Source organism: Sebastes umbrosus, chromosome 13 (genome assembly GCF_015220745.1).
Source record: "Sebastes umbrosus isolate fSebUmb1 chromosome 13, fSebUmb1.pri, whole genome shotgun sequence".
Lineage (NCBI taxonomy): Eukaryota > Metazoa > Chordata > Actinopteri > Perciformes > Sebastidae > Sebastes > Sebastes umbrosus.
The window spans coordinates 14179825-14191530 of NC_051281.1; the positions used below are offsets into that span (position 1 = coordinate 14179825).

The window sequence follows — 11706 nt, forward strand, 5'->3', positions numbered from 1 at the left end:
TCCAGATGGATCCAGGTCTATGTCTAATGGAGAGACGGCCCCATCACTCCAAGCTCTCAGATTTCCTTTCATCTCTTTATAAAGAATACGAGCTACAGTATCAGTTGGATGACAGTATTCCAATTAATAAAATCTCATTAGATTTTTGGGGATATTAGTAGCCACACTGTATTAAGACATAATTAACCTTGTGATTTGCTTGTGACAGTAGAATTGAAGTCGGTGAATCCAGCCCCATGGAGGAGGACGGAGACATAAAAGACAGGCTAAGGAGAAGACAAGGCCTCAGCTGTGCTCCGCACTGATCTACACACTGCGATTACCTGGAGCAGAGACCGAATGTAAAGGCCTTGGGCTGTCTTTGATATTTCCATCTTTCGTTTGTCTGCTGTGACCTGGACTACATCTAACAGACCTAGACTGGAGGTCAGTAGGAATCAAGGGAGAGGAGAGGAGAAATTAAAATTAGAAAAGGGGCACAGTTGAAGATTTCCACTTCTTTTTTTACCCCAGACGCTGACACTTGATATGGCCAAGCACATATAGGGTTTTCCTTTCCCTCCTTATTTAACTCGCACACACCAACACTCATTATAGTTACCTTTTTGTCTAGTATTTGATGCCATTACCACTCCCACCCCAGCAATAAGAGAACCAACTTTATTCTGTCAGGGTGCTTATTAAAAGTTTACATATTCACACCTCTGTGACCCTTAATGAGGATGAAGGGAGACTTGTCCTCACTTTATGACAAACTATAGGTAATAAGGTGTAGATGAATTAAACAAGCTGCCCTATAGTCTGTGCACAATTACTCAAGAAGCAAATGAGAAATTGGATATCAAGTCTAGTATATGTCTGGTAAGCATACATACAGAATAAGGCTGTCTTTTGTCTTGGCTGGCATGCATTTCTAAAGTCACGTGCTGTAACGGACAGTGCCTATAGACTTTCAGACGGGGGTAGTGGCTAAACGGTGTCCTTCAGTTAACAAGGTATCAAGGTCCAACCTGATCTCACGAGAAGGAATATAAATTCTATATAATATATTTTTCCGCCACGCAACAAAACCATGATAACATCCACACTTTTTGTTGTTTAGGCAACAAAACCACTTAGTTAGGTTTAGGAAAAACATCATGGTTGGGCTTAAAATGACTACGTACACTAAGTAAAATATGTACAGAAACAATGTAACATGAGAACAGAAAAGATGTCACTAACGTAACGTAACACTTTGGGACACGAACACTGGATTCCTGGTTGAAAGTCCTGCTTGTTCTCATATTATTGCATAAAAAGGGTGACTAAGTGAATGTTAAGACATTAGTATCTTGATTCAGACTGAAATGTAGACAAACAGGTAGATGAAAAGATCTAGATAGATATGATAATTGTATATTTGAATGGTATTTAATTAATGGGTTAATTTGTTTGATGGAACAGATGCAGGATTATAATAAATTAAAGAAATCCACTGTATATAATAATAAGAGAAAAAAGTTACTTGATGGATCAAGTCCGGCTACTGCTTGTGAATTTAACTGCATTTTAAATCTGCCATAGCTTTCATAGACAGCTCACAACCGTTTCTCAAAACATGTTTTTGTGTGTAGAGTAATACAGCCGAGCTCAAATTTCTCTCGTCCCTTCAAGCGCAAAATACAAAAGGCCTAGGCTGCCACCACCTGATTCAATCAAGTGTGTTACATTGTATACCCATGGGCAACAAGGCAACTTGTATTTTAATTAATAATGTAATACCCTGGTCTCAGAGCCTTGACCCCTGGCAGTCCTGCTGCTTTTTTTGTAAATACTCTCAAGATCCCAGCAAAGATGCTGGGAGCATTTTTCTCCACACTCCAACTCATGCAACTGGATTTGATAAATAAAGCTTGAAACTAACACTGTAGCGTTTTCAAGCACTATGTGAGTGAAGAGAAACATGTTTTTTTAGCATTATGTGATATCTCGGTAACCAAGTAAAATATGACATTAATTAGGGAAAGAATAATTAGAAGAAGAAACCAAGGAATGAGCACTAATACTGGAGAAGGATGGGGAAGGAGATTAAAACTGCAAAATAAATGTTTTAGAAAATAAAAATGTACTGGGATGAGAAAATATCCCATGTAAGCAGAGTACATGGTGTGAATGAAAGTTAATGTTAAGGGCTATGAAGACAGAGACATGGCCGTGGGTGCTATGTTGTGAGGAATAACATGCACAGTGAAGGGTAAACGCACGCTTCTTTGGAGATCCTGGACCGGAAAGAAGCCTGAGGGAGCTCAAGGGCTTGTGGGATACGGGCTGTATTCAACCTTTCTCTGCAGCCACACACACACCACAACAACAGGGAATGATGGCACTTTTACAGTATGCCATGAGAAGCACTGACTCATTCGTTCACACATAACAAACATGTTAACTAAACATATAAAAGCAAATGACTGACTGACTCACAGGAAGTCATGGGAAAACGTCAGAAATGACTGCAGCCATGTGTTTCGCCATAGCATAACAGATGTGAGACAATTAATGTATTTTCATGTGCAAAAAAAAAAAAGAAAGATCAGTTACCAGCCAATGATTATATCATTAATATATATTGTTTATATATAATTTTATCAATGGTTGTTTTAAAAGTATTCATAATTTTTAAACGACAACTGACAGAATATCAAACAAGCAAGTATAAAACAATTTTCTGAAATCACAAATTAAATTTTTAACAGAACAAACATTTTAATTAGCCAACATGAGCTCAGCCACAAGTAAATCTAAAGTGATTATTCCTGCCCTGAGAGAAAGGCTGTCTCCCTGCGCTCTGTCAAAAGGTCAATTATGGCCCCAAACCGGCATGCAGTGACAGTGACCTGGAAGCGCTACTGATGACCCCACATCCAGGGGCCCAAAAGAGTTGATCATCTAACATGCAGGCTGCCCGGAGCCATGGAAATCTGACATTTGTCCTTATTCAAATGAACACAAACAATATGCATCTCATGCCTCTCCCTAACCTGTGCCAAATCTAAGGCATAGGGACCAGCAGTCTTAATGCATTGTCCTCCGATCCAAGTCCATGCCCTTCCCTGTGAACACAGCCACACAGCAATCACACACTGAGCCTGCAGTAAGAGCAGACTGCAAGAAGGCGCCATCTTCACCAGCAGCTACACTAACACGGGTTATTATTGTTCTGGTCTACAGTACTGGGGTCACAAAATGGACTGGGGTCATACAGTAAAGGAAATGTTAAGGGTGAGAACAATTCAAGTTATACGTACTGCAAAAAAAAACAAACATTTTTCATGTTGATGCTGGCTGTCATTGAAGGATCTAAAATCTAAATCCTTAAAGAGGCTACAATCAATTGTTAATAACAATAGATCAAATGACTGAATGTGAAAGGGGTTGTTCATAGTGATGAACCCACAAAGAATTAACACCTGACTCGGCAGGTGCCCTCAGTTTGACTGAGCTTTATTGCGTCTTTGAGCTCATTGTTTTGGTTTTCCGACCTGCAGCTTCACTGTTTTGGTTCAGTCCAACCCCGTCTCATAATAATTATGTTCCCATACAACTAAACTACATTGTCAATTACGTTTTGAGGGAAACGTATTTTCTCCTGGATTACGGTCATAGTTTTAAACACATGATTAACATTGTAAATTGAAACAAAACAAAACAAAAAAATGCAACAAAACCTTCTTTAGGTTTATGCAACACAACTACTTGGTTAGGTTTAGTAACTAAAACTTGGTTTTGCTTAAAATGACTATGTAACGTGAATGTTGACTTTTAGTTTTACATGGGGCAGTAACAGCAGTTTCCTGGGGGAAAGTCCTGTTTTGTTTGACCTATCCACCACATCTCCCACCCACTCAATTTATTATACGTAACGGTGGTGCAGACTATCATTACAAACATATTTGTGATACATCAAAGACAAACGTAATCCACGACAAAATACGTTTCACTCCAAAAGTAATTGAGAATGCAGTTGTATGTCGTCATTTTTGGAAAACAGGGCTGTTCAGTCTCTATCAAAGTGTGGTTTTTAGACGCAGCAGGCAGCTGTTTTCAACAACAACAACAAAAAAATCTGAAAACTTGCAACCTGCTCAGCACCAAACAGCAGCTGAACACCTATAGCATGTGAACACAGTGCAGTATTAGGGTGAATATTTGACTTACTTTCATTTTAACAACCTGGTTGCACTAAATGGTGTATGAATGACACGGTAATCGCAATTGCTTTTGGCATGTAATTTTTACACCATGTACTCTGTATTGACTGCAATGCATCAGCATAAATATGCTACGCTTAGAGCTAGTTAGGTAGAATAAAAAATGAGAAATGATGGTATGCAGGAGGAAAGGAGGATGGGTCCAACAAACACAGGACTTTCAACCAGGAAACCGGTGTTCATGTCCTAACGTGTTTAGAAGTTACGTTAGTGACGTTTGTGATGATTTATTTAGTGACCTTTGTGACGTGTTTTCCGTACTTCAGTTTCACTTCAAAATGTTTCCGTACGTATTTTACTTAGTTTATGTACTTATTTTAAGCCCATGATGTTTTTCCTAAACCTAACTAAGGGGTTTTGTTGCCTAAACCTAACTGCGGCCGTTACTGTAGGAATGTCCTTGTAATGTCATGCTATTTATATGCCTTCCCGTGAGATCAGGTTGTTTTTACAGCTTGTTTCTGCTGCCTCCAAGTGGCCTAAAAAATCAGTTACTGGAAGTTTAAAAATAATGTATCTTAATCTAAGTTACTACTGAGGATGTAAAACTTTTTTAAAAAAAAGGGTCACGAATATATACTTTCATTTTTTAACAAATGCTGAGTGATTTCCTGAAACATTGTAGTTTTTTGCAAATAGTCAAACAGGAGCAAATCCCGTATTTGCTGGGGAGTATTTTCAGCCAAGTATACACAGCAGCCGACAGTGTATGTGGTGGGATTAACTCAAACATGTTCATCATAATGAAGAAACATGTCACCCAGTGCAACAGTGTGGCTCATTGATGTGATATTAATAGTGTTTGGAGAACAAAGGAGGTCTATGGCACAAAGGGTTAAGCTGTATCAGACTTTGACTACACAAGCAATACTTACAAGTACTCTGATCTATTCATTGTTGGTTTTGGTCTTTTCATTGAATTTGTTGACGGTATAAAACATATAAACAATATCAAAACACTAATTCTTTAAGTTTGGTCAAATATGGCAAATATCCATAATGCACTGAGCCAACATGCGCCCGTTTACTACACTGGAGTAAAAAGCTTTGCAAAAACACCTCTATAAGAAGGTTATTGCCGTAACACCGGTGTATACACAGTAAATTCCCCCTGAATAGCGCTTGCCTGAAGCAACACCTACCGTAGTAAATGCTTATCCATGTGGACTTCCCATCTCATGCTGTTTTGTCTGTGTGTGCAGAAGGTAGCGGCCTGGCCTGGAACCGTATGACACAGAGAGCACGGGCTCTCATGTCTTCAGGGCGTTCCACAGAGCATGATCATGAAACGCAGAAACATGAAGAAAACTGCAAAAGGTTGAGCCATGGAAACGTCTTTCTTCTGCACGTCAGTTAATTTCATCTTTTTCCCTTTGGTTCCACATCACTTTTCTATTATGTTTTGAACACAGTGAAAACATAATACAAATCACGCTGCTGGAAAAAAAAAAAAATCGAATCATTACGCCCTCAAATGAAAAAATGGATACCAGTGAAAAATGTAAGGGAATTGTTATTTTTCACATTCTAATTCACATCACAAGGAAGCGAAAAGAAACACATGCTGTATATCAGATTGGTTTGGTGCCTTTTGCCCCGAGCCATGCAGCACACACTGATATTAGTTTTAAATACAGATTGCTGGCAATAATGGAACAGAAGAGTCCATGCCTGCCACATAGGCCCGGTCTGGAGTGCCTCACATTGCCGGCTCGCCAGGACAGCTTCAATCAAAAAGCTCAAATAAATGTAGTTCTTTGGGCTCTGTCAACTGTAAACTGTTATTGATCCCAACAAATGAAATTTGTTCACGTTGATCGATCAAACACATTATCTGTGTTTTCCAGTCTATTACCAGCAAGTGGAAACTCAGGAGGCATCAATAAATAGAGCTGGGTCACCCCGGGTAGATTCCGTTCAAGCTAGAAGGGCTGTAAAAACAGGCGACCAAACATAAGTACTTGTACTTAAAGGTAATGGACCTGCATCCTGACTAAACACTAAGTGCCTGGGGTGTCTAGATGTGGAAAGCACTTCTGTAGCACCTTCAAGGTCTAGAGACACTTGTGTATGTACTGTATACTTGCCCTCCTCTCTTCTGCCCTTGCTAATTCCCCCCCTTCCACCCAACATATGAAAGCCTTCCAGCTGGCAACCAACGCCTGTACTTGGCAGGTTGGTGGGAACATGAGAATTAAACCTATATCGCCCCAGCTACCAGTTCTCAAATATCAGTGGAGTCCAGCACTTCACCAGGGACTGATGAGAGGAAAGCATGTCAATGGGACAAAAAGCTCCTTCTGGCACGACTCCACTCAACTGCTCCTCTCGCTGCTATCTCAGGAGTTACGTTTTCATAAGGAAGTAAATGATCCTATGAGGAAGGGCTCCATTTAACTGTGGGATTATAAAGTGACGCATCTGTGCTTCATCTAATCACGTGTGTTTCATGGGCAGAATAATTAGAACAGCAAACATCTTGTCTGGTTTCCTCGCTATTGACATCAAGGTTTTCCACTGAATTATAACAGTGACAAAGAGAAAAGCAGATAGCTGGATCTACACTGTTTATTGTGTACACCTAGCTAAAACGAATGCAGTCTAATGCAACAGTCCTGCAATAAAATCCTACCTTCATGAAGGTTATGAAGTTCAGTCTTTGTTGAAACTATTTAAGGGATGTTGATTCAACTTTATGATCATTTTGGAGGTCTTACTTTGTGGTACTGTTGAATTGTATTGCGATTTACTCAGAGGTATGTTTAATATTTAATTTACCCCCCATTAATATAAATGGGGTAGACATAGGGATAGGGGAAAAAATCAATACAGTATAGTATCGCAATAATGGCAATATTGTGTCGATACATGGACGCCAAGTATTGATCTTTTATTAAATAAACTATTAACCTCCTAACAATCCGACAGCCGGTATTCTGTCTTTCAGAGGTTGCAGCGGGCTGAGTCTTAGAGTTAGTGAAGATACCGGTATCATATGAAACTTGTTAGGAAGAACACTAAATAAAGCTCCAAAGTTACGTTCAATTTTGGCGAGGAAAAACTGGCAAGGCCATTTTCAAAGGGGTCCCTTGACCTCTGACCTCAAGATATATGAATGAAAACTCTGAAATGAACTGAAAACTGTATCTTATTAGATAAAACAGATGTTGACAAACTGCATAATTTGGAGTTGAAAAAAAGGTAATAAATCGCAATATATCTTATCGCAACACTCACAGCATATCGCAAAATGTTTAAAATTGCAATAAGATCGTATCGTGATAATATTGTATTGTGGGGCCTGCGGTGATTCCCACCTCTAGTAGATACCTCTTAATATAATAAAAATGGAATGCAGTCTTACTTGGGATCTAAAGGTGTGCTTCTTTGGGAAATACCTGAAGAAAATGGTTTCTTTTACCCTCAAATTGACAGTAAAAATTAAAAGAATCAGAAGAACTTATTTCTCTCATCTCGCTATTTTATGTAGAAAACAAGTATAGAAACTTGCAACTTTCCAAGTTGTTCTACTTGTTTTCCCTGCAGTGTGAAGTTGACAAACCTCAGCTGAACTTTACTAAAACCATCTTCTGTCCTTTCGCATTTCTTCAGACTAAGAGTGACAGCTTGTCCACGAACCAAGGGCAGCCTTACTAGGAATAGGAATATCCGCCCCTCTACAGTGATAGAGCAGCTCTGATAGCTCCTTTATTATGGAAAATTATTTTAAACAGCATAAAACGGCAGAGGCTCATTTTTTCCATGTTTCTGCCACTATCACTCCAGCTATTGATAAGATGTCTAAATTTATTGCAGAATAATTCTGCAGGAAAAGAGATAAAAGGTTGCTGAATAAAATATGAGGCGAAGGCTGTAAATTGTAGCAATGCATATCATTTCATTCAAATGTAGGACGCAATTACCATCTGCTACACTCATCAGTCCCCTCCTTTATGACTTAATTATATGTTTAATGCTATCAGATCAAGGAAAGGGCAAAACAGATGAATGAGAGAGAAAGAGAAAAGATTCAGCAACAAGACAAAAGGCAGATGAAAAGTAACATAAAGGGATGGAATTGATTTCATTCACCGGGAAATAGAAAAAGTTAATTTAGATACAATGTTCCCTCATCTCCTGTGCCTTTGTAAGATAATAAGCCCAATAGGTCTCATACAAGCCAAACAAAAGAAGTCAAGTTCCTCAAAACTGAAAGTCTTCCTGCATTCGCTTTGAGAAGACGGCGAATTAGTGAATCGTTCAAAGTGTTGTATGATCGTTGCAATAATTTCAGTGCATGACATCAATGCATTATCTTTAATAAGGTTTAGCAGAGGTGAGTCATAGAAGAATACAGTATGTAACATCTATTCTTCGTCTTTTATAAACACCTGCACATTTCTATCCGCTCTTTTCTATTGTATTTTATCATATTATTCATTTTAGCTCGATGAAACTAAATGTATTCAGTTGTCTGTTTTGTACGACTCCATTGCCGGGGTAAAAATGAAACTTCACAATGCTGAAACTTTTTGTTTGGATGCAAATCGTGTACGGCAGCGTTCACAAAGAAAACTGGGGTTGTCCAAATGGCTGTGGGGTAAAACGCTCGCCAGTGGGCATCCCAGGTGCCAGCGGGCACTGTCCTAACTGTGTACCTTTGGCCAGAACTCATTATAGGGTGACATTTAGGACTGCTGCTGTCCATGCCAAGTCAGCCCTCTGGATTGAGACAAATTATGTAGTTATTTTTTATGTCAGACATTAAGTCATGTCCAGTGGGAGCCAAATCAGTATCACCTTCATGTCACCTGGGGAAAAAAAAATTGATAAAGGCCGTGGACTCTTTGAACAGGGGTGTTATTCAACTTGTTTGGTGAAATATTTGGTCTTACAAAACAAGATTGAGTTGAATTATGACGTAGTGCAGACGCTTCAACAGTTTCATGAGATGTTAGATCATCAGCTAAATAATTTTTTTGAATGCAAGAAATGTATTTAGTTATTCTCACAGCTAAATCACAGTCCCGTTCAGCTTGTCTCATCTTTTCTCTCTTTCCGTGGATCCTAGAAAAACAGAGATACAGTCATATCATAAAGGGACTTTTCTACCTGTACGCTACAGAAGGTGCAATGGTTTCCTTTTGCTCCGTATTTCTTCCAAGCCGGAAGAAGGCCAAAAATGAACAAAATTAAAACAAAAATAGCCTAGAATTTGCTATAAACCCATTACTAAAGGAACACAACAGTTTATTATGCAAAAAACACCTGACTTTAATCTGTATGCTATGATATAAAATACACCTATGTCATGTCATTGATGACTCTTTTTCTCTTTATCATAGATTTACACACATTTTCAATATCCATTAAAAACAAATAATATTTCAGCGGTGCATGTCAATACTTTATAAGCTTATTTTTGGATATGTTAAGGAAATAAAGCAACATGAGTCCTTGCTGCAGATTCCTCCATGAAGCCAAATGATCGTCATCCCAGCAGATAGTGAGTGAATAACATGAACAGAACTAAAGCTCCATCTTGTGGACTAAACTAAGCACAACACCCTAATAGCTTCCCAGGTTTTTGATTTACAGGTTCTTGCTTCCATTAAGCCCTTGAAATGATAAAATATGTGTAAGATGATGTGTAAACAGACAAAAACAAGGCATTAATTAAATGTGTAAGTCAGTGTGAGTATAATGATACAGTGTCTGTTTGAGGAAAGATTCAAATCTGCAGTAAAGCGATCAGTAAATATTTTATGGTGCTCTCATTTAGCGGGAGAAACATTTTTGATTTGCCATTAATACATCAAACGAAAGCTAAACAGAACAATTAAACACAGATGAAACAGTCAGTCTGCACTCTCTCGCAGGTATCTCACAAAGCATGAAATGAATCAAAGTTGTTTATCTGCTATGTATTAGCGGGCAAATTATAGATAATTGCTCATTTGATGTATTCTGAGTAAAGCATTCATATGATGCATATGCTATGGATATTTCCCCACACAAACTTCAAGATGAAACAAACAGGAAAAAAATGGGATGTAATTGATTATAAGTTAATTGTGCAAAGGTCTCCCTGATGGAAACCATCTGTCAAAACAAGCTGTACATTCACTAATTCTAATCATAATTAATTAAATGGCTAACAAATTACATACATCATAGTTAGCACAGGGGGGAAACTACCGCAGGAACTGTTATGAAACAAATTATCTTTAACAATGGAAGAAAATTACATCACATAACTAAATATTATACTCGTTTCCGCAAGCCATATTTCTTAATGAATTCTCTAATTAATTTAATTCACACAATGTGCATAATTTGGAGCTGGAAATGTCAGTGGGTCAGACTTAACCATATTGTTGCTGGCTGTCTATTTCAACGAGTGCCATATTAGCACAACATGACCTCTATGTAAATTACACAGACCAACTGTTGTAAATTTAATTCCAGGGTCTAATTAACATGTTCTAAAGATATCATACAAGTACATTTAGCTCATTTTACACATGCGGGTGTCAATGTGAGATTTCCATTTGCCTTCATTTTGTCTAATCCCTTTGATGGGAAACGTCACGACGGCTTATGTTACAGATGTCAATTATGACAAAAGGGCAGTTATTTTTTCATGCTTCTTGCATTAAGTGCTGAACTTTCTGGTCGGGGTGACTCAGCACTATCAAAACTCAAGACTGCTGGAGCTGTGAGCATTTACAGACACTGTGACTGAGGCTCATTCACAAAACACTTACATGTAAATTACATGAGTATTAACAGTGGTGAGCATTTTATCAACCTCTTTTCTAAATTACTGAGGTCAACAGGCTCAATCAAAGTTAGTAAGACTGATAGATGTCACAGAGGCAGTGAAATAATAAAACGCCATAGATCAATATGACATGATTAATGATCCTGAGCAGTGAAGAGCTGTTGTGTGATTATTTTCTAGTGGTTTTCAGTTGGTAGTGCTCTTATAATAATAATAAAAATCTGTCTGAGACCCTCTGAAGGACCATTTGCTTCAGGGTGCAGAGACAGCATTTAGATAGGACTGTCCTCGACCGAAGAAATTCTTAGTCGACTAACAGCGATATGATTTTGTCATCTAATCAACAGTTGATTTATTCGACAGATATGTAAAACTGAGTTTCTCCACAAAGAATCTCACAAAAGCACCACTTTAAATCTTGTGTTTACCAGAGATGTGCTCATAAGTTTCTTGTAAATAAGTCATTCAGCATGAAAAAAGCATAAAAAAACGACTAATCGTCTAAAAAAATCTTAGTCAACCAAGACCAAAACGACCAGTAAGTCGACTAATCAGCTATGAGGGGGCAGCCCTACATTTAGATGGATCAAAATGTATCACACATTCAAATTTACAGATGTTAAATCAAATATAAAACATCAACTGTACTGTGCACTATTATTTTAATTATTA

General features: G+C 38.2%; 1 long non-coding RNA gene across 15 annotated transcripts in view; it reads left to right on the top strand.

Moving 5' to 3' along the window:
- Positions 1-7246, top strand: part of LOC119500680 — a 186243-nt gene extending 178997 nt beyond the window's left edge. For 10 of the 15 annotated variants that reach the window (XR_005209664.1, XR_005209669.1, XR_005209658.1 and 7 more), the window contains one exon: positions 212-3598. This is a non-coding gene — a long non-coding RNA (uncharacterized LOC119500680). Of the gene's footprint in view, positions 1-208; positions 3599-5452 lie in introns of those variants that run through there. The other 5 variants (XR_005209661.1, XR_005209663.1, XR_005209666.1 and 2 more) reach the window with 3 other exon arrangements.
- Positions 7247-11706: the final 4460 nt, after the last annotated feature.